Source organism: Triticum aestivum, chromosome 2B (assembly GCF_018294505.1).
Source record: "Triticum aestivum cultivar Chinese Spring chromosome 2B, IWGSC CS RefSeq v2.1, whole genome shotgun sequence".
Taxonomy (NCBI): Eukaryota; Viridiplantae; Streptophyta; class Magnoliopsida; order Poales; family Poaceae; genus Triticum; species Triticum aestivum.
The window spans coordinates 33,330,905-33,349,689 of record NC_057798.1 but is presented as its reverse complement, the minus strand read 5'-3'; the positions used below and the strand labels follow the sequence as shown (position 1 = coordinate 33,349,689).

At 46.9% G+C, this 18,785-nt stretch overlaps 1 pseudogene; it reads left to right on the top strand.

The window, feature by feature from the left end:
• Nucleotides 1-8,981: 8,981 nt before the first annotated feature.
• On the top strand, nucleotides 8,982-10,212 carry LOC123043313 (cytosolic sulfotransferase 5-like; annotated as a pseudogene).
• Nucleotides 10,213-18,785: the final 8,573 nt, after the last annotated feature.

Here is an 18,785-nt window from a genome sequence, read left to right as displayed (position 1 = left end):
AGAACCGGGACTAAAGGGGAGAGGCATTAGTAACAACCCTTTAGTCCCGGTTCAAAAACCGGGACTAAAGGGCCTTACCAACCGGGACAAAAGCCCCTTTATCTACTAGTGTGCTGCTATGCCAGGAGCATTCACCGGCTCCGGAGACATGGTGGCCATCGATTCTCTGACGCCGATGAGGAATCGATTCCGTCGTTGACATATAACCTGACAAGGTAGCGGCACAGGCTCTCCTCATCGTGATATGATCTTATTGTTTTTCGCTTGATCTTGATGTGTTCTTTGCTGCCCATGTATCGCGGGTTTAGTGGTCTGGGTTTTTCCTACATTGAGTCGACATTCGTAGGATGCCCGGACAGGCCAACAACACCACATGCTAAGTGCTTGACGTGGTAACGGGCTCCAGAGAGTGCGCGACCTCTGCGATGAGACTGACCTCGCTACAGAGCACAGATGTCGGCATATGCTCTCATTCCCTTGATTTATCTTTACTTTAACTACTCACTTCATCTCACGGTTGCTGGGCAGGATGGGTTTCGCTGGCGTTGTGGTCCAGACATAATAATTCTTTGAAGGAGTGTCATAGTGGAGTGGTGTTAAAAAAAGTGTGATTGCACTTAACCAAGCTTAATTGGTGATTGCACTCTTCTTAACCAAGCTTCAGTCTAAGGTAAATTATACTACATATTATGACTCCTCTTTTTAATCTCCAATTTCTCGTGTTGAAGTATTGCTATTAATGCTTGCTTGTACATTAATGTAGCTATTGGAATCCTTCGTCGTCTTCCTATTTGGTTGGTAATTATTTGGGAGATAATAAGTTTGGGGTTTCAGGCACCTTGATATGCACATGGCAAAGTAGAGCCCAAGAACATGATTATGGACGGTAACATGTAGTTTCATCGCCCATACTTATGGTCACACTACTGTACCTACAGTCACTCATTCAATTTTGCTTAGAGGAACTGCATTTCGCCGACCTGGACGTTGAATTAACGAATTTGAAAGGTTCGGATCATAAATGATTTTTTGAGGTTAAATAGAAATGCCTAAATTAGATGGCATAGTCGCTCCGTTGTTGAAGTCAGGCATTTGAGCATCCTTTGCAGGATATGGGTCAATGCGACCACATTGGACAACCACAGTTGGTTCTTATTTACGGGTTGGCCACAGAATTTTATTGACGTATCATTAGGGGATGACTTTTGTACTATTGCTTGGCTATAATTTTTTTTGTGTCAGTGCTGATCTCCTCATTGTTGTAGGGCGGTTTAGTAAGATATGTTTTGGACTGCTAAAGTTATAGCAAGATACTGCCAACCCTAACACCCTGGATGTAGGAATATATTCTCTCTCCCTAGAGTGTAGAAGATTCTGTAAAAGTAAAAGCCGTTGAGGGACGAGCAGGACAAGGAAGACAAGATGATCTAGATGGACATCAGCGATGAGGACTTTCTATAAATGATTGAACGGAGTGAACTCACCTACCTGTTGATCAGAACTTTTTTTTAATTGGTGTGAACTAGGTACTGTAAAAATATATCAATACTCTTTTCCTGTCGATATTAACTTGATACTATAAAAATATACCTGTACCATATATTTGAGCCAGAATCAAACTGTTTGTGTTTATTAGTTATCCAAATTTCAGAATTTTGACTGCATTAGTTCTAGGATGGCCTGATCATCTATTCCCTTCATCCCAAATAAGTATCTTCGATTTAGCAACTTCTGAAATTATTTTGACTGCATTAGTTCGGAGGGAATATTTAGGAATAGTGTCAGTTAGTACTCCATTGGCTTTGCTATTCCTAATGTTATTGCTTGCATAATATTAATAGGCAATGATGCATGGGAAGAAAATGAGTGGATAAACTTGTTAGTCTTGCTTCAGCTTTGAAATATGCAAACTATTGTGGCTTTTGGATGTGTTAAGTCGTATGTTTTCTTTGGGCCAAAAACTGGAAAGTGCAATAAAGGTTTCTATGATCTCTACCTTAGCAGGAGATTCGTCATGAACTGTGATAAACAAGGTCAAAGTTGTGTGTAAAGGCTGTCGGAGACATGGGAAAACCACAAGGTTGTGCAACACAAACAGTTAAGACTGTCCTGTTAAGATACTATTTTCAATGAAGGCATATTTTGTTACTATTGTATACATGGGATCCAGTTTACTTTGTATCATCACTTGTAATTTAATTAATTGGCAACACTTTTGCTTTAGAAATATGTAAATTAACTAAAATATCTCCGTAGTTATTAGAGTTTATTACTCCTATATTTCACATCTTCATTTTACTAAAATATATCCGTAGTTATGAGAGTTTGTTACTCTTATATTTCACTTATTCAACATAGAGGAAAAACAACTTGCTTATAGATCTTATTAGATTTTTTTCATGCGTTGTTATTTTTTAATGCCTCAAGTACTTGATATCTACTTCAGTCAGTTTTTTGAAGCGGAGGCAAAAGATTTGCCTCATCTCATGAATTAAGAAGAGTTTGGAAATACATAGCCAGTCGTCAAACACTACTAGGGAAAACCCTATACACAGAATCTTATCAGCAGCGCGCTTTAAAATAAGGCGCTGCTGCTAATTAGCAGTAGCGAGCTCAAGCATAACTCGCTGCTGAAATATATATAGCAGTAGCGCGCCCGCTCAAAGACGCGCTGCTGCTATAATTCCCACGAGCGCTACTGCTACGTAGCATAGTAGCAGCGCATTTCGCCAATAAGCGCTACTGCTAAGTTTACTACAAAAATTTAGTCCCACCTCGCTCCGTGAAGAGAGTTTCTACCACCTTAAATATGTTACTTCTCAAACTTTGACAAGCACGTGGTCTTCATTGAACTCTATGTATAGAATTTGTGGCTGCAATATGAGTCTTCATCGGTTCCTAAACCGGTGAGGACTCATATTGACAAATCAGATTGTACACAAAAAGATCGTTGATGATCAATGTATTTTTGATACATTGAACTAAGTCTATTTTTACATGCTGACACATAGCAGTAGGGCTTGTTTGTAAAAGGCGCTGCTGCTAGGTAGTTTAGCAGTAGCGCCTTTCTCTATAGAGCGCTACTGCTAAGCCATTTCATCTCCCCCCATCTCCTCTATCCGATCCACTCACAGTCACACACTCACTGGATCCCCTCTCAATCCCCCCCGTCGGTCCTCCCCCGTCGCCCCTCCTTCCTCTGCGCCGCCGTCACCTCCTCCTCCTTGCTGAACTCGGTACCGGCCTCCTCCTCCGTCCTCCCTCCACTCGCCGTTGGCCGGCCCATCCTCGCTCCGCCTTCCTCCTCCGTCCTCCCTCCACTGGCCGTCGGCCGGCCCCTCCTCGCTCCGCCTTCCTCCTCCGTCCTCCCTCCACTGGCCGCCGGCCGGCCCCTCCTCGCTCCGCCTTCCTCCTCCGTCCTACTCTCTTCTCCCTCCTCGAGTCGCCCCTCCTTCTCCCTCCTGCCTGCTATATTTTGATTTAGTAGGCTAGTTCATATGCAACATTTTGATTTAGTTGATTTAGTAGGCTAGTTCATTTAGTTGGTTTAGAACATTTTGATTTAGTTGATTTAGTAGGCTAGTTCATTTAGTTGAATTAGAACATTTTGATTTAGTTGATTTAGTAGGCTAATTCATTTAGTTGATTTAGAACATTTTGATTTAGTTGATTTAGTAGGCTAGTTCATTTAGTTGATTTAGAACATTTTGATTTAGTCGATTTACTAGGCTAGTTCATTTAGTTGATTTAGAACATTTTGATTTAGTTGATTTAGTAGGCTAGTTCATTTAGTTGATTTAGAACATTTTGATTTAGTTGATTTAGTAGGCTAGTTCATTTAGTTGATTTAGAACATTTTGATTTAGTTTATTTAGTAGGCTACTTCATTTAGTTGATTTAGAACATTTTGATTTAGTTGATTTAGTAGGCTAGTTCATTTAGTTGATTTAGTATGCACCGTTTAGGTGATTTAGTATGAACCAAAAATATCACATGCTACTGTTTTTCTTTCCTGTGAAGTGGATTATTAATCCTTTGCTCATATTGCTTTAGGAAAAATGGCGCCACCACCACCACTATGTCGACTTTGCAAGTCAAGGTGCGCCAGCAGCCTTGGAACTGGCAAGCTGTTCGGCATCTACTTCCAACCGAGTTTTCGCCATGCGGCGGTAAGAAATTAGATGAAATGTAATAACTATTTTATTTTTAGTGTTGGCATTACTGCATTGTGTCATTTTGCTTTTACACAGATCGTCCCATGCAATGTGAGGTTGAAATTCAACAAGCTGACAGGAGACACTGTGACATTTGAGGCTCGTGGGGGGGGGGGGGCGTACACTATGGAGGTCGACAAAGGACGCAATATGTCGCAGATTGGAGGAGATGGATGGGCCCGTTTCGTTGCTCGCATGCGCCTTACTGGTGGTGAGTTGATCAGCTTCTCCTTCAGAGCAGAAAGACCCAATCTGACTGTCATTTATCTCAACCTGGTGGAAGATGATGAAGATGACAAAGATGATGAAGATGATGAAGATAATGAGGACCCACTCGATGAAGATGATGAGGACACACTTCATGAAGCCATCATAGCTCAAAGAACAAGGCTGAGCGAGGAGGAGGTGTCTAACCTGTGGGACATAATTCCGCCATGTGCTGACTTTGTCAGGATGCCATCCGTGACCCGCCTGACAAATACCATGGTTGATCGACATGATATGGTATGTTATACTTACAAATGCAAATTATCCGATGAAATACTTAGTGTACAGTCCAATGATATGGTATGTTGTGTGGAATCTAGTCGATGATATGTTTTAGTATAGAGTTCGATCACATGCTTATTAGTGTAGAATCTAAGGAAACTATTAATAGTGTAGATAATCCATATGTACTTATTTGCGAGGCTATTTATAATTGATATGTTTTTCTTATTCAGAAATTGGCAAAGAGCATATCTGTGAGTTATGGTATCGAGCCTGATGAAGAAGGCTCAGCTGGACTACGCGTTACTGCAAGGGGCTCCGTCACAACCTGTACTTACCGTGTGGACACGGACGATCGCACACACTTAAACTCGGTTGGGTGGAAGAAATTCCTCGATGGCAAGAATCTTCGTGTTGGACAGGCCATCCTAATTACTATCAGGAACACCAACCGCCCAGGCTTGAGGATGATGATTGTCTTCGATATCATCTAGAACTACATATGTGTGTGTGGCTATATCATCTAGAACTACATTTGTGTGTGTGTGGCTATATCATCTAGAACTACATATGATGATCATCGTCGATATCATCTAGAACTACATATGATGATCGCCGTTGATATGACCTTGTACTGCTTGAGGATGCATGTTGACTATGCATGAAATTGTTATCTAGTACTCCCTTTGTTCCAAATTACTCGTCGTGGTTTGAACTAAAACCACGACGAGTAATTTGGAGTGAAGGGAGTACTACCTAGTAATGGTTTATGAATTTGATATCTACTAGAAGTACCTAGTATCTAGTATCTGAAAGGGAAACTGAAAGGGAAAGGGAAAAGGGTACAGGAAAATGATGAAAGATATAGCAGTAGCGAGGGACTGCGAAATTGCTACAGCTAAGTAATAGTAGCGCGTTCATAAAAAGCGTTGTTGATAACGTCAACAGTAGTAGCACGGGTAGGGACCGCGCTACTACTATAAGTTAGCCGTAGCGCCTTATTAGTAGCGCGTCCACCCGCGTTGCTGCTAGCCTCAAAACCCGCGCTACTACTAGGGTTTTCACTAGTAGTGAAAGGACGACCCCAAAAAATAAGCCTACTTCTGTGGCATTAAAGAACACAGACGCTTAGCCCCCGCCAACCCCCATAACCCAACATCGGTCTTAATCTTAGATGTGATTATAGTTGGCAAGGATGACACATTTCTAAACACCCGCGCATTCCGCTTGTGCAAATCCCCCGGGAGACTTAACATGACGAGGGATGCAAGGCCCTTTCTCACGTTGGCATTGACGCCCACCATGTGGTGCCACCACTCCATGTTGTGGAATTTCTCCAAGTAGTGAGAGCCATATGGACAGTGACATTCTTGTGCTTGGGAATTGTGAAAATGGAGGGGGCGATGTATTTTGGCTTGTGCCCCCCAAGCCACGGGGAGTGCCAAAAGGGGGTCCCCTTTCCATTGAAAATGGTGATGGTGGTGCACTCATAAAAGAGCACCATGTCTTCCTCATCGCACAGGTGCCCTAAATCAACCCAAGCTCTGCTCGGGTCCTTCCAAGCCTGCCGAGATCACTGGAGACGCAATGCACGCGCAAACTTTTCCATGTCCAGGATGCCCAACCCACCCAAATCCTTAGGCTTGCAAATGTTGGCCTCCGCCCAAATCCTTAGGCTTGCAAATGTTGGCCCATCTGATCTTACATTTCCACCGGAAACCTTATCTGTGCCACCCCAAAGGAAAGCTTGTTGCAACTTGCCAATGGAAGACATTGTTCCTTTGGGTACGACAAGTGAAGTGAGGTGGTGGATGGCCAGCAAAGTGACAACCGACTTTACAATGCCATCGTAAGGAACTTCCCTCGAACGGGCATGATTTTTCTGGCAATCTTATCAAGCAAATGCTGGAAGTCCACAGCCCACAACCAGTGAATAGAAATAGGAAGGCCAAGGTACTTCAAGGGGAATTGAGCTCGGACTGCCAAGAAGTCACCCAAAATCATGTCCAGATCGACATTGGAGCATCTGATAGGGGCCAACGAGCTCTTATGGATATTTTTAACTTGACCGGTGACATTGCCAAAGCTCTGGAGGATGGAGGCAAGCATGTCCATGTCCTCCTTAATAGGCTTAAAAAATGCTGCATCATCCGCACACATGGAGGTGTGAAGACAAGCCCCGCAACCACGTAATTTGTGCAGGCTACCATTGGCCGTAGCCACGTCCAAAATCTGCTGAAGGGGGTCAATCGCAAGGACAAAAATAAGGGGCGATAATGGGTCACCCTGAAGCATGCATTCATGACAACTTCATGTATGTACGCAACTATGCTAACCATCTCCAACGAACCAACACGCCATCGCTTCTGCTCAAGTTGGACATCAAGAAGGCTTTTGATTCAGTTAAATGGGAATACCTGCTCAACCTGTTCCAAAGGGGGGGGGGTCCCCAAGGTTTCGAGAGTGGATGACGGCATTGTTGCTGACGTCCACTTTCAGCATTCTCCTCAACGGTGTTCCCGACAGCCCTACTTCAGTCTAGATTACTGAAAATATGCATGATGGTGTGCCATCAAGTGTTACACTACAGAACTTCATTCCACCTTCCTGCAATGTTGTAGGATCTAGCTAGGTTTTTACATGAAGCGTTTAATTCCTATTCTTTTTCTTACTGTGACAGCCATTATAGATGAATCATTAGGGGTAACCTCCATTGATGGCATTACAAGGCCATTCTTCACTGTTATTGCCTAACATGAGGGGCATGAGAGTGATTGAACCTGCCTGGTATGTTTGCTGGAGTTAGAGAAGACTTTGGAGCAACTCGGAGTGGAGTTGGGCGATGTTAAGCCAAAAGTGCAGCCAGATGGCTGGTATGTATGTATAGCCTAGATATTTCTATATCCCTCGTCGATTCTTTTGTCTCCTGGATTTCTGCCATCGAACAATTTCTATTCCTGGTATTGCTGCCATCGGGCTCTATGTAAATTAGTATTATTTGAAACAAACTGTTGTATGTAGCCGAAAGAAAAATTGGAGATATTTTTCTGGGTATGTTCACTATTTGCATGATTGTGAAAAAAGTTTCATTTAATTGCATGGTCAAAACTTTTATGAGATGCTTCTTTGCACCATTACAAGTTAGAAATATGAACTTTTGTAGTTCGTTGTTATTGTTATTTCATGACTTGCTTTTTTTAAGAGAAGTGGAAACTATTTTCCGTTAGCAGATAAGTACACCTTTTGTATTGGTTCGCAATTCCTCGGGTGAAGCAAACACATTTTCACAAGAGATGTTTACTTTCATGAACATATATATTAATGTTAGCTTGAGTTTCAAGCAGCATACTTAGTATGTACTCCAAACTTTTGTGCGTTAGTTCATATGTGCATTGCCACACACAGTTACTTTTATTTATTTATGTTGGCACGTACACTTTTACTATTGGCTATAAAGCATGTCTCAATTTTGTTTTTTGTTTTTGACATTCATTTGAATTTGCTAAACCAACTAAATACTTGCCTAGGAAGCATTAGAAATGTACTATACTCCTGGTCATGATATGGGTTACACTTATTTTGCCAACATAAAAGGAACAAAGCCAATGACCGCGCATTGAAAAGCCAGTGACTTCCATTAAATTAAGGTTCACACTTCATTTTTCAACATGAAACCAACGAAGTCAATGTCCCCATGCAGCGAAGCCCTCGTGACCCTGCTGCATGCCCTGTTCCACCAAAAAATTCTCAAGATGGAGACCGTGGTCACCATTCCCGTGGACCTTCAGGTGAAGGAGAATTTATAACATTGAGATATCATATAATTGTTCAATTATGAAGTTGCTAAAACCTTGATTGCTCTACGAATGTGATGCAAAAGCTTGTGCATGAATCAAGTCTTTTTGGTGGATGGATCATATTGCTCACCAATCTGAAATGAAGAATGCAAGCCATGATTTTACTTTCATCACTTATTTATGTCACTTAATAATCTGTTTGATTCATTTACCCGCATTATGGCCCGTAGCAACGCACGGACATTTTACTAGTTAGCTTTATTTTTGACCCAATCATCTCAAGGGACATGCCACTTTGGAGTGCACGATCTGATTAGTGCGAGTCGTTGGAGCCATGCATGCATGCGTCAGAATTAAAGTAAGTCCTGGATGTGTCGTGTTCTAAATTTGTAATTAGTTTAGGCGCCACGAGATCCTGCTCCCTCCATAAATTATAACGGCTCGATGTGGTAACCGCACCAACCAGCTTCTTCAACACCAATTCAAATCATAGCCAAGATGGCCAGCTTCGCCTCCCATCCCAGACCAGCCATGACCCAACCGGCAGCACCAGCTCCACCGACGAGTTCACTAGAGCGTGCCACCGCTACCGAGAGTTCACCGGAAGACGCCCTATCCGAAGATAGCCTCAAGAGCTTCATATCCTCGCTCCCATCAAGGGAGGGGTGGCCACAGCCGCTCACCCAGTACAAGGGCTACTGGTTCAAGCCGGGGATCCTGGATGGGGTCCTGCACGCCAGACGGGCCTTTGCGCCCCGCGCCGACGACGTTGTCCTTGCCACGCAGCCCAAGTGCGGCACCACCTGGCTCAAGGCCCTCGCCTTCGCCGTCGCCACCCGGTCCCGCCACGTCGTCGGCGCCGCCGACCACCCGCTCCTCACCCGCCACCCGCAGCACCTCGTGCCGTTCATCGAGATCCCCGGCGCTGGCGGGGGACACGTGACATCGGCACGCTCCCGTCCCCGAGACTCCTTGCCACGCACATGCCCATGTCGCTGCTCCTGCCGGAGACGCGGAAGCTCGGTTGCCGGGTCGTGTACCTGTGCCGGGACCCCAAGGACACGCTTGTCTCCAGGCTGCACTTCGAGAACAAGCTGGTGGCGCGGGGCGGCTGCGCCGGCCTGTCCATGGACGACGCCTACGGCATGTTCTGCGAGGGGTTCTCGCCCTACGGCCCTTTCTGGGACCACTGCCTCGAGTACTGGGAGGAGAGTGTGGCTAGACCGGACACCGTCCTCTTCCTCAAGTACGAGGAGATCAAGTCGGACCCGGCGCGGGTCGTGAGGAGGCTTGCAAGCTTCCTCAGCGTCCCGCTGACTGAGGAGGAGGAGAGGTCCGGCGTGGCGGAGGAGGTGGCGAGGATGTGCAGCTTCGAGACGCTCACGGGGCTGGAGGTGAACCAGGTCGGCGGCGTTAGCCTCGGGAATAGAGTTCACGTTGATAACTCTGTGTTCTACAGGAAAGGCGAGGTAGGGGACTGGGTGAACCACATGAGCCGTGAGATGGGGGAGAAGCTCGACGGCATCGTCCAGGAGAAGCTCCAGGGGTCAGGGCTTGTGTTTTGAGCAAGAGCCATTTGTTATGTGTTGTGTTCTCCTTTGCACTCTGCTTGGTGGTGCTGGGCATTTCTGTAAGAGCTTGAACTGTTTCTTTTAAGTCTGCAAGAGCTCTGTGTATGTTGATTGTGGTTTAATATATGCTGGAAATAAGAATAAAACAGCTTGACTCAGCCGGATGGCCTCATAGACTGTGATACTCGATCAGTCCCTTGCCACTGGATAGTCGATCAGTCCCTTGCCACTGGAAATAAGAATAAAACAGCTTGCTGCCAAAAGCATGTAGATTGGGAATTACCTGAACTCCGAAGATGAGATGGGTTCTTCAGCGACCACTAGCGTCTCACTCGCCACCCTCATCATGTCCCCTGGTGTGAGATTATGCACAAGAGATGGTAAGAACAAGATTACGCAGCTTTCAGACACTTACCAGCCTACAAGCTGCAAGAAAATTACAGGTGTGTGATACCAGTGTCAACTGTATACCATAAGCAAGCAGCCATTAATTTGAATACCTCGGGGTTTTCTACAATTTTTTTTAACAAGTAGCCATTTGATCTCGACACCTTTTGTCCGCACACTTTTGCAGGATCTTTCAGCCAGGAAGGGTGATCAAAATTAGATAAAAAATACTTGGCTGCCCCCAACTGCTGCCTGAGTTTAGATTTGACCCCTCAACCTTGTCCTTTCAACATTCCAAAACCATGTACTTTTGGGCTCCCATTCCGGGTTAAGTGGTTTCAAAGATGACAGTGGCCTTGTTTTGAATCAGACCGGACACCATGGCACAATTTCAGCCATGTCACCAATTCACCATAGGCTCTCACTTAGGTTTGCATTGCGAACAAATCACTGCTCATGGCCCAAGGAGACTCTCAATTAAGGGTATAGTCAGCTCTATTCCTAAAAAACAAATCTGCAACAACAATTAAGAAAACGTCGGTAGACAAAAGATCCGATGGATACATTTCTAAAGCAACGTACAATTGAGTATGGCATATGCGAAATATTATACTGTGTATAAACATGTTTGGAGATGCTTTTAGGGCTGCATGCATGTGGTACATCTCAAGATAACTAGACAGAATATCTCGGGAGATGGAGTCTGGAGGGAGGCATTTCTCCATGTGCTCGGATGCGTCGTGTTCTACTAAATTTCTAATTACTTTTGGGTTTAGGCGCCATGCGATCCTGCTCCGGCCATTAACTATAACGGCTCGATGTGGTCATCACACCAACCGGCTTCTTCTCCATACATTCATAGCCAAGATGGCCAGCTTCTCCTCCCCTCCCACACCAGCCATGGCCCAACTGGCAGCAACAGCTCCACCGACGAGCTCATCTTTTTTTTTAGAAAAGGAGGAGATCCTCGGCCTCTGCATCAGAACGATGCATACGGTCATCTTTATTAAAAAGCAAATAAGTTCAACATAGGTCCTGAAGTCTCAAAACGAACGAAGCAAAAAAGCTCACAAAGAGCATGATGGTAAAAATAAAGCCACAATCGGCTGGCAAAAGAAAGATAGGAAAACTAAATGCCTATCCTATTACATGACCGCCATCCAAACCGGTTGAAAATAGCTCGAGCTACCATCTCCCATCGGATAGATCCAGTAACCAAACACTCCCTGGCCTCTGTCTGATTGAGTAGCGACCACATACGGATCAACGAAGTGGCTCGGAAGATAACCTGCAAAAAATGAGTATACGTTGTTCTGTTAAAAATCAAATCATTCCTGCAGTTCCAGACTGCCCACAGTAGAGCACATACTCCTACACAAATGTGTCTCGCTGTTTCGGATTCTATCCCATCAAGCCACGTCCCAAATAACGTGTTGATATTATTCGAAGGAGTAATATTAAAAGCAATGTGAACAGTCCGCCATAATATTTTCGCCATCGGACAGTCAAGAAAGAGGTGTTTGATGGTCTCATCCCGGTCACAAAAACTACATCTTGTAGAACCAATCCAATTGCATTTTGTCAAGTTGTCCTTAGTTAAAATGACTTGTTTGTGTACAAACCACATAAACACTTTAACTCTCAAAGGTACTTTGACATTCCAAATATGTTTTGAACTAGAAATAGAGCTAGATTTAATAACATCCAGATACATGGATTTAACTATAAACTCTCCATTCCTGGTTAGCTTCCAGCACAACTGGTCTGGAAGTTGAGAAAGCTGCACATCCATCAGTCTTCTCACCAGATGGAGCCAGGCTTCCCAACGGGCACCGGCAAGTGTTCTCCTGAAATGAATATTGAGAGGAGTGGACTGAAGCACGGTTGCAACGAAAGCGTCTCTTCATTGAACAATGCTATAAAGTGAAGGATATTGAAGCGAGAGGGGTGTTTTCCCTAGCCATGTATCCTCCCAGAATCTCGTAGATGTACTGTTTCCGACTTTAAACTTTGTCCTGTTGAAAAAGACTGACTTAACTCTCCTCAGACCTTTCCAAAAAGGTGACTCCGTCGGCCTCACTGTCACCTGGGACAAGGTTTTTGAATGAAGGTACTTATTACGCAGAATCTGCGCCCGCGTAGCCTCCGACTCTACAAATAGCTTATACAGCCACTTGCTGAGAAGACATATGTTCTTAAGCTCAAGATTTTCGATACCTACACCCTTTTGGTCTTTCGGTCGACAAATAATATCCCATTTAGCGAGTCTATACTTTCTTTTTAGGTCATCACTCTGCCAGAAGAAGCGGGATCCATAGAAATCCAGTCTTTTCCGAACTCCAACTGGTACCTCGAAAAAAGACAAGAGAAACATAGGCATGCTCGTGAGTACCGAATTAATGATAATTAATCGCCCCCCATATGACATCAGCTTGTATTCCAGCAACTCAGTTTCTTTTCAAATCGATCCTCAATACACTTCCTTTCTCTATTTGTTAGCTTACGATGGTAAATTAGTAAATACCCAAATATGTGAAAGGTAAAGCCCCCAGTTCACAGCCGAACAATTGTTTGTACGCCTCTTGTTCCTCTTTGGCTCTTCCGAAGCAGAACAATTCGCTTTTGTGGAAGTTTATTTTTAACCCGGTCAATTGTTCGAATAAGCATAGCACCAGCTTCATGTTTCTCGCTTTTGCCAAGTCATGCTCCATGAAGATAATAGTATCATCAGCGTACTGTAGGATAGACACCCCTCCATCAACTAGATGAGGTACCAGGCCACCTACTTGACCAGCATCCTTTTCCCTTCCTATTAGAATTGTTTAACATGTCAACTACAATGTTGAACATAATAGGTGACATTGGATCTCCTTGTCTCGGGCCCTTATGTGTTTGGAAGTAATGACCTATGTCGTCATTCACTTTGATTCCAACACTCCTTTTTTGCGTGAAAGATTCAACCTGCTGTCTCCAGGCCTGATCAAAACCTTTCATGCGCAATGCATGTTGCAGAAAGGCCATTTGACTTTGTTGTACGCTTTTTCGAAATCCATTTTGAAAACAACCCCGTCTAGTTTTTTCGTATGGATTTCATGGAGTGTTTCATGAAGGACCACAACTCCTTCAAGGATGTTTCTGTCCGGCATGAAAGCAGTCTGGGTCGGCTGCACCACAGAGTGTGCAATCTGTGTGAGTCTATTAGTCCCATCCTTGGTAAAATTTTTGAAACTAACATTAAGAAGACAGAAAGGCCTGAACTGCTCAATTCTCACAGCCTCTGTTTTCTTCGGAAGCAAAGTTATTGTTCCAAAATTCAGGTGAAACAAGTGAAGTTGTCCGGTAAATAGATCATGGGACATCGGTAGCTAATCCCCTTTAATTATGTGCCAGCATTTTTTATAAAACTCCGCCAGAAATCCATCCGGCCCCGGAGCTTTATTATTCTTCATCTGTGAAATAGCTTCAAACACCTCTTTCGGCGAAAATGGGGCGGTTAAAACATCATTCTCCTCCGCAGCCAGCTGAGGAACATCCTCAATCCTAGACTCATCCAAGGACACAAAATTATCCTCTGGAGGCCCAAATAGCTACTTGTAGTAATTGGTTATGTATAATTTTAGGTTTTCCTGTCCTAAAATCGTCCCCTCATTTTTCTCAAGCTGAAAGATTCTTTTCTTTCTATGCTTGCCATTGGCGATCATATGAAAGAATTGAGTGTTAGCATCCCCTTGGGCAACTTTGCGAACCTTAGCTCGCAATGCCCACTTAAACTCCTATTCTCGCGGAAGTTCTTTCACTCTCATCTCCTCTTCTACTTTAGCATGGAGCTCCGAGGTTTCTAAAATTGTGGACTCGGCTTTCAAATCTAGGGACTGAATAAGTGTAAGGAGCCTTTCCTTTTCAACCTTATAGATCCCATTGAGATGCTTAGCCCACCCTAAGAAAAAGGGTTTCCCCCCGCTTTGTATTACAAAGCAACCACCGATACATCCAGATAGGTGCTAGAGCCGCAGCACAAACAAGCCCAAAAAACAGAGAGAAAAAAAATGGGAGAGAAACAAATGCCAACAATGGCAGATCAACGAACGAAGATGACCTGCGACCGCTGCACCGTCTGGAGAAGTACCACCATGTTTCCAGCACCCGAAGCGTCGCTTACCAAGCAACACCTTCAAGAAGGAGGCGACAACAACGCTGCTGCTTCCCGGACTAGTCCTAGGGTTTCCCCCGGTACGTTGGAGGCAGTGAAGGGAAGGGGTGTGCTCGACGCCCTTCAGGAAGGTCCGGTGGCACCCACAGACATCGTCGCGTCGAGGCCGGAGGAGCCGCCAGAGATTTCTCCCAACCCAAACCCCCACCACCACCCCCGACGAATCAAAGTGCACCACCCATCATGCCGACCACCAACATGGGCCACCATGGTCACCGATCTCCCTGACGTCACCGACACGAGACCTGGAGTAGGGGAGAAGGGAGAGTGGCCACGGGGGAATCCGCAACATCACCGATGTGAGGGGACAACCAGCACCGCCGACGTGAGGGGACAACCACCACCGCCACCTCGGAGCCGATCGGACGCACGGACATGGGGCCTGCCAGGCGCCGAGGCCCGGTCGGGCCCAAAAGGGTCCGGATATCCCTTGTCATCACGCTGCAGCTCGTCGGCCGATGAAGCCGCCACCGCCCGCAGACCACCACCACTTCACCACCAACCAGGGAGCAGCGTCGCCAACCACCGGGTCACCGGCCCGCCCTAGCCCAGATGGAGCCCGAAAGGGCACAGATCTGGGCCGTGTGGGCTCCGCCGGCCACCATCACCGCCATGCCGCCCCGCGGCCAACAGCCGCGCCGCTGCACCGAGAACCATGAAGCTTGCCAGAATCCCGCCGCCGAACCACACCGCAGCTAGCCGAGCTACACCGCCGCCATCTGGAGACCCCCACGCCCCCATGAGCGTGCGGGGAAGGGACAGCCCGCCGCCGCCAGCGCCGTGCGGGCCAGGCCCGGCGGAACCAGCCGACGGCGGCGGGGAGGAAGATGGAAGGGGAAGGGGCCAAAGGAGAGGAGGCAGGGGACCGCCCGTCGCCCGCCGGGGGGGGGGGAAGCGGGCGGACGGGAGCGCATCGGGGGGGGGGGGGGGGGGGAGAGGGAGGAGGGGCGCGCGAGGGGAGTGGGGGAAACCCTAGCAAGGAACTTCTCAAGTTCCTAATCTTATTCTGCCATCTCTCAATAGATGACCTCCCCCCTGCATCTTTCGCCCATTCCTTGGCTATCAGATCCAGGAAGCCTTCTCTTTCAAATCACGCTAGTTCAAAAGAAAAGGTGTTTTTATTACCCACATGCGTTGCCTCGCCAGAGTCAACCAACAGAGGGGTATGGTTAGAGATTCCACGAGATAATGCTTGGACTGTTACCAGAGGGAATTTCTGTTCCTAGTCGACGCTCGCTAGGACTCGATCTAGCTTCTCATGTCGGGTTTTGCAAGGTATTAGCCCAAGTGAATTTTCAACCCAAAAGCCCTATCTCTCTGAGATCCAAGCTTTCAATAATGGTATTAAACATGAACGACCACCTGGCGCCAAAATTATCATTATTCTTTGCTTCTCTCCTTCTAATAATGTTAAAGTAACCCCCAACCAAGATTGGAAGCTGCTCAGACCCACAAATACGGACGAGATCAGCCAGAAAGTCTGGTTTTCTCCGGCTGCGCGGCCCCATATGCCACTACGAGTTCCCAATTAAAGCCATCGATCTTGGATCCAACCCGAAATTTGACGGCGAAATCCCCCATAACCACACTTCGGACTTCCAACATCTCGCATCTGACCCCAAGTAAGATCCCCCCTGATCTTCCTCTTGGGGGAAGGCAGTGCCAATCAAAATCGAAGCCTCCCGATAAAGTTCTAAGAAATCGAGGAGAGAAATTGTCTCTTCCTGTTTCAGAGATGGCGATAAAATCCAACCTGTGCTCAATGGAAGCATCTGCTAGAAACCTTCTTTTAGCCAAGTCCATCAGACCTCTGCTATTCCAAAAGATGCCTCTCATAATTCATCATGGAATTTTTTAGTAGTGCGGACCCTAGCACTTCTACGCACCGCGGATGCTGGATAAATCTTTCGCCTCCATTTATGTTTAGGCTTGGTCTGATCCTCTATCCGGTCCTCACAACCGGTCTCCGTGTATCTAACAACCTACCCCTCGACCAAGGCAACATCCCTTAGGGTCATAGAACCATCATCCTCCTCTATCTCAAGGAGGGATGTGGCAGGATCCGCACAGAAAGTATCCAGCACCCTGACTCCCAAAGCATCTATGTCAGAATCGTTCATAGGTTTGACCGCACCTAAGTTGCGAATCAACTCTAAAGCATGTTCCGTTTCCAGGTCGAGGATATCATTAACGGATTTAGAGATTTCACTATCATTACTACCTAGTGAAACTCCTAAATGATTTGCATTGTGAATAATCTCATCATTTGAAAAGTGCATAATGGAATTGGAAGTGTTGACTGACATACCAGTAGTGACCTCAATGTCACGAAGCTTGGCCTCCCGCATGGCGCACCTCAGCTGCATATCATCAACATCCGGCTGGTCCTGGAGGCGACAGCTCATCCGTCTTCCCTCAGACAAAGGATCCGGAATACCTCCAAAAGCAACGACCTCCTCCCGAGACGGCCCATTTGGGGTAAGGCCTCCTGCCCCACCCCCAACGCACGGCCAAGCCGCTACAATCTTCGAGTGACCGCGATCCGCTGGCAAGCGCGGGGTTAGTGAGTGCTGGGCCACCTGCCCAAGCTCCCCACCTGGAGTCCCGTGAGGCGAAGTGAAGGCTGGGGCCACCTTCCCCCGCTCCTCACCTGTCCCGGCCCTCAGGCCGGAGAGCATCGGGGCCAACCCTGTCGGTGTCAGCTGGTAGTCGATCGATGCCACAGGCTCGGCCACCCTGACCACCGCGGGAGAAGAGGGAGCCGAGGCCTCCTGCCCAGGTCCCCCTCCCAAACCGGCCCTGTCACCGCTCGGCACACCGACACCTCTGCGGCAAGTCTCGACGGAGTCCTCCCGAGCGGCGAACCAGCAGTAGTGGTGGGAGAACAGGGGGCCACCTGCCCAAGCTCGGCCCTCCCCTCCAGAGAACCATCTACCTCAGCAAAGTCCAGTGGAGGGAGCATGCGTTCTAGCACATCCTCGGAATCCACCATATCGCTCCATAGCCTGGGAGGCGCGGAAGCTGGCTGAAAAGAACCAAATCTCAAAGTACTCATAGGCACCGACGTAGAGGGTGCAACCCCATTCCCGGGCATCTGAGGGTCAGTACCCGGGCCATTGGGCAACTCATGCCCAGCATTCCCCTCGCTCCTCCGAATTACCCAAACCATCATTCTTATCTTGCATGTCCACATCAGTCCCTGCCAGAGCCTCAGCGAAAAACTCAGAGTCCTAAAACTCAATGTCAAGGTTATAAATGAGGCCCTTATGTGTCCACTTGACCACGTCAGGCACAAGCTCAATGTCCAGAACACTCACCAGTAGTCGGGCCACGCCGTTAGCTCGGGTAAAGGCCATGTCCACTCTCTCAGTTTTCCCGACCAGAATCCCCAAGCTTGCAGCGACCCGAGCGTCCCGAATCAGCCTCGACGGAGCTCCCGAAAAATGCAACCAGACCTAAGTGAGAGGCTTACCCTGTGGCTCTACCTTCTTCCACTCGTGAAACTCAAGAATGCACTCTGTGCCAGGAACTCGGCATAGCCCAAAGCTGAGAAGATGCTCCAAGTCCTATGTAGTAGGGAAGTCCAACCTTATATATGTTGGCCTCGAGTCGAATAAGCTCCCACAAAAAATCACCTGGAACTAACTCCCTAAGCCTCTGCATAATCTAAGCCTTAGACACGTCACCTTTCGTGACTTCGACCACCCCTGTAGTCGTGCTCTGGGCCTCCTCTGGCACCTCCCTCGCACAAGGAGACTTAGAGAAGATCACCTCGGCACAGTATACTCCACAAATAGTAATACCCGACATCTGATTTCTCAGTATCGGGCACTCTCCCGTGTCATGCGCTGGTTTGAGGCAAGTATCACATAACTCGGTCACACATTCAGCAATAAAGTGGCCCCTCTCACCACATTGATAACATAACATCTTCTCCTTTTTCCAAGCCCACTTGGAAGCTCTCTCACCATCAACAGCACCTAAAGCACCCGCCGCCACTGGCTCTGTCACAGGGATCTCAGCAGTAGCCAGCGCCGTCACGACCTCCATAGCCTGACCGGACAATTCCGGCATCTGTCCGGAAGCAGCCACCTCCGAGGAGGCCGTCGGTTCCACA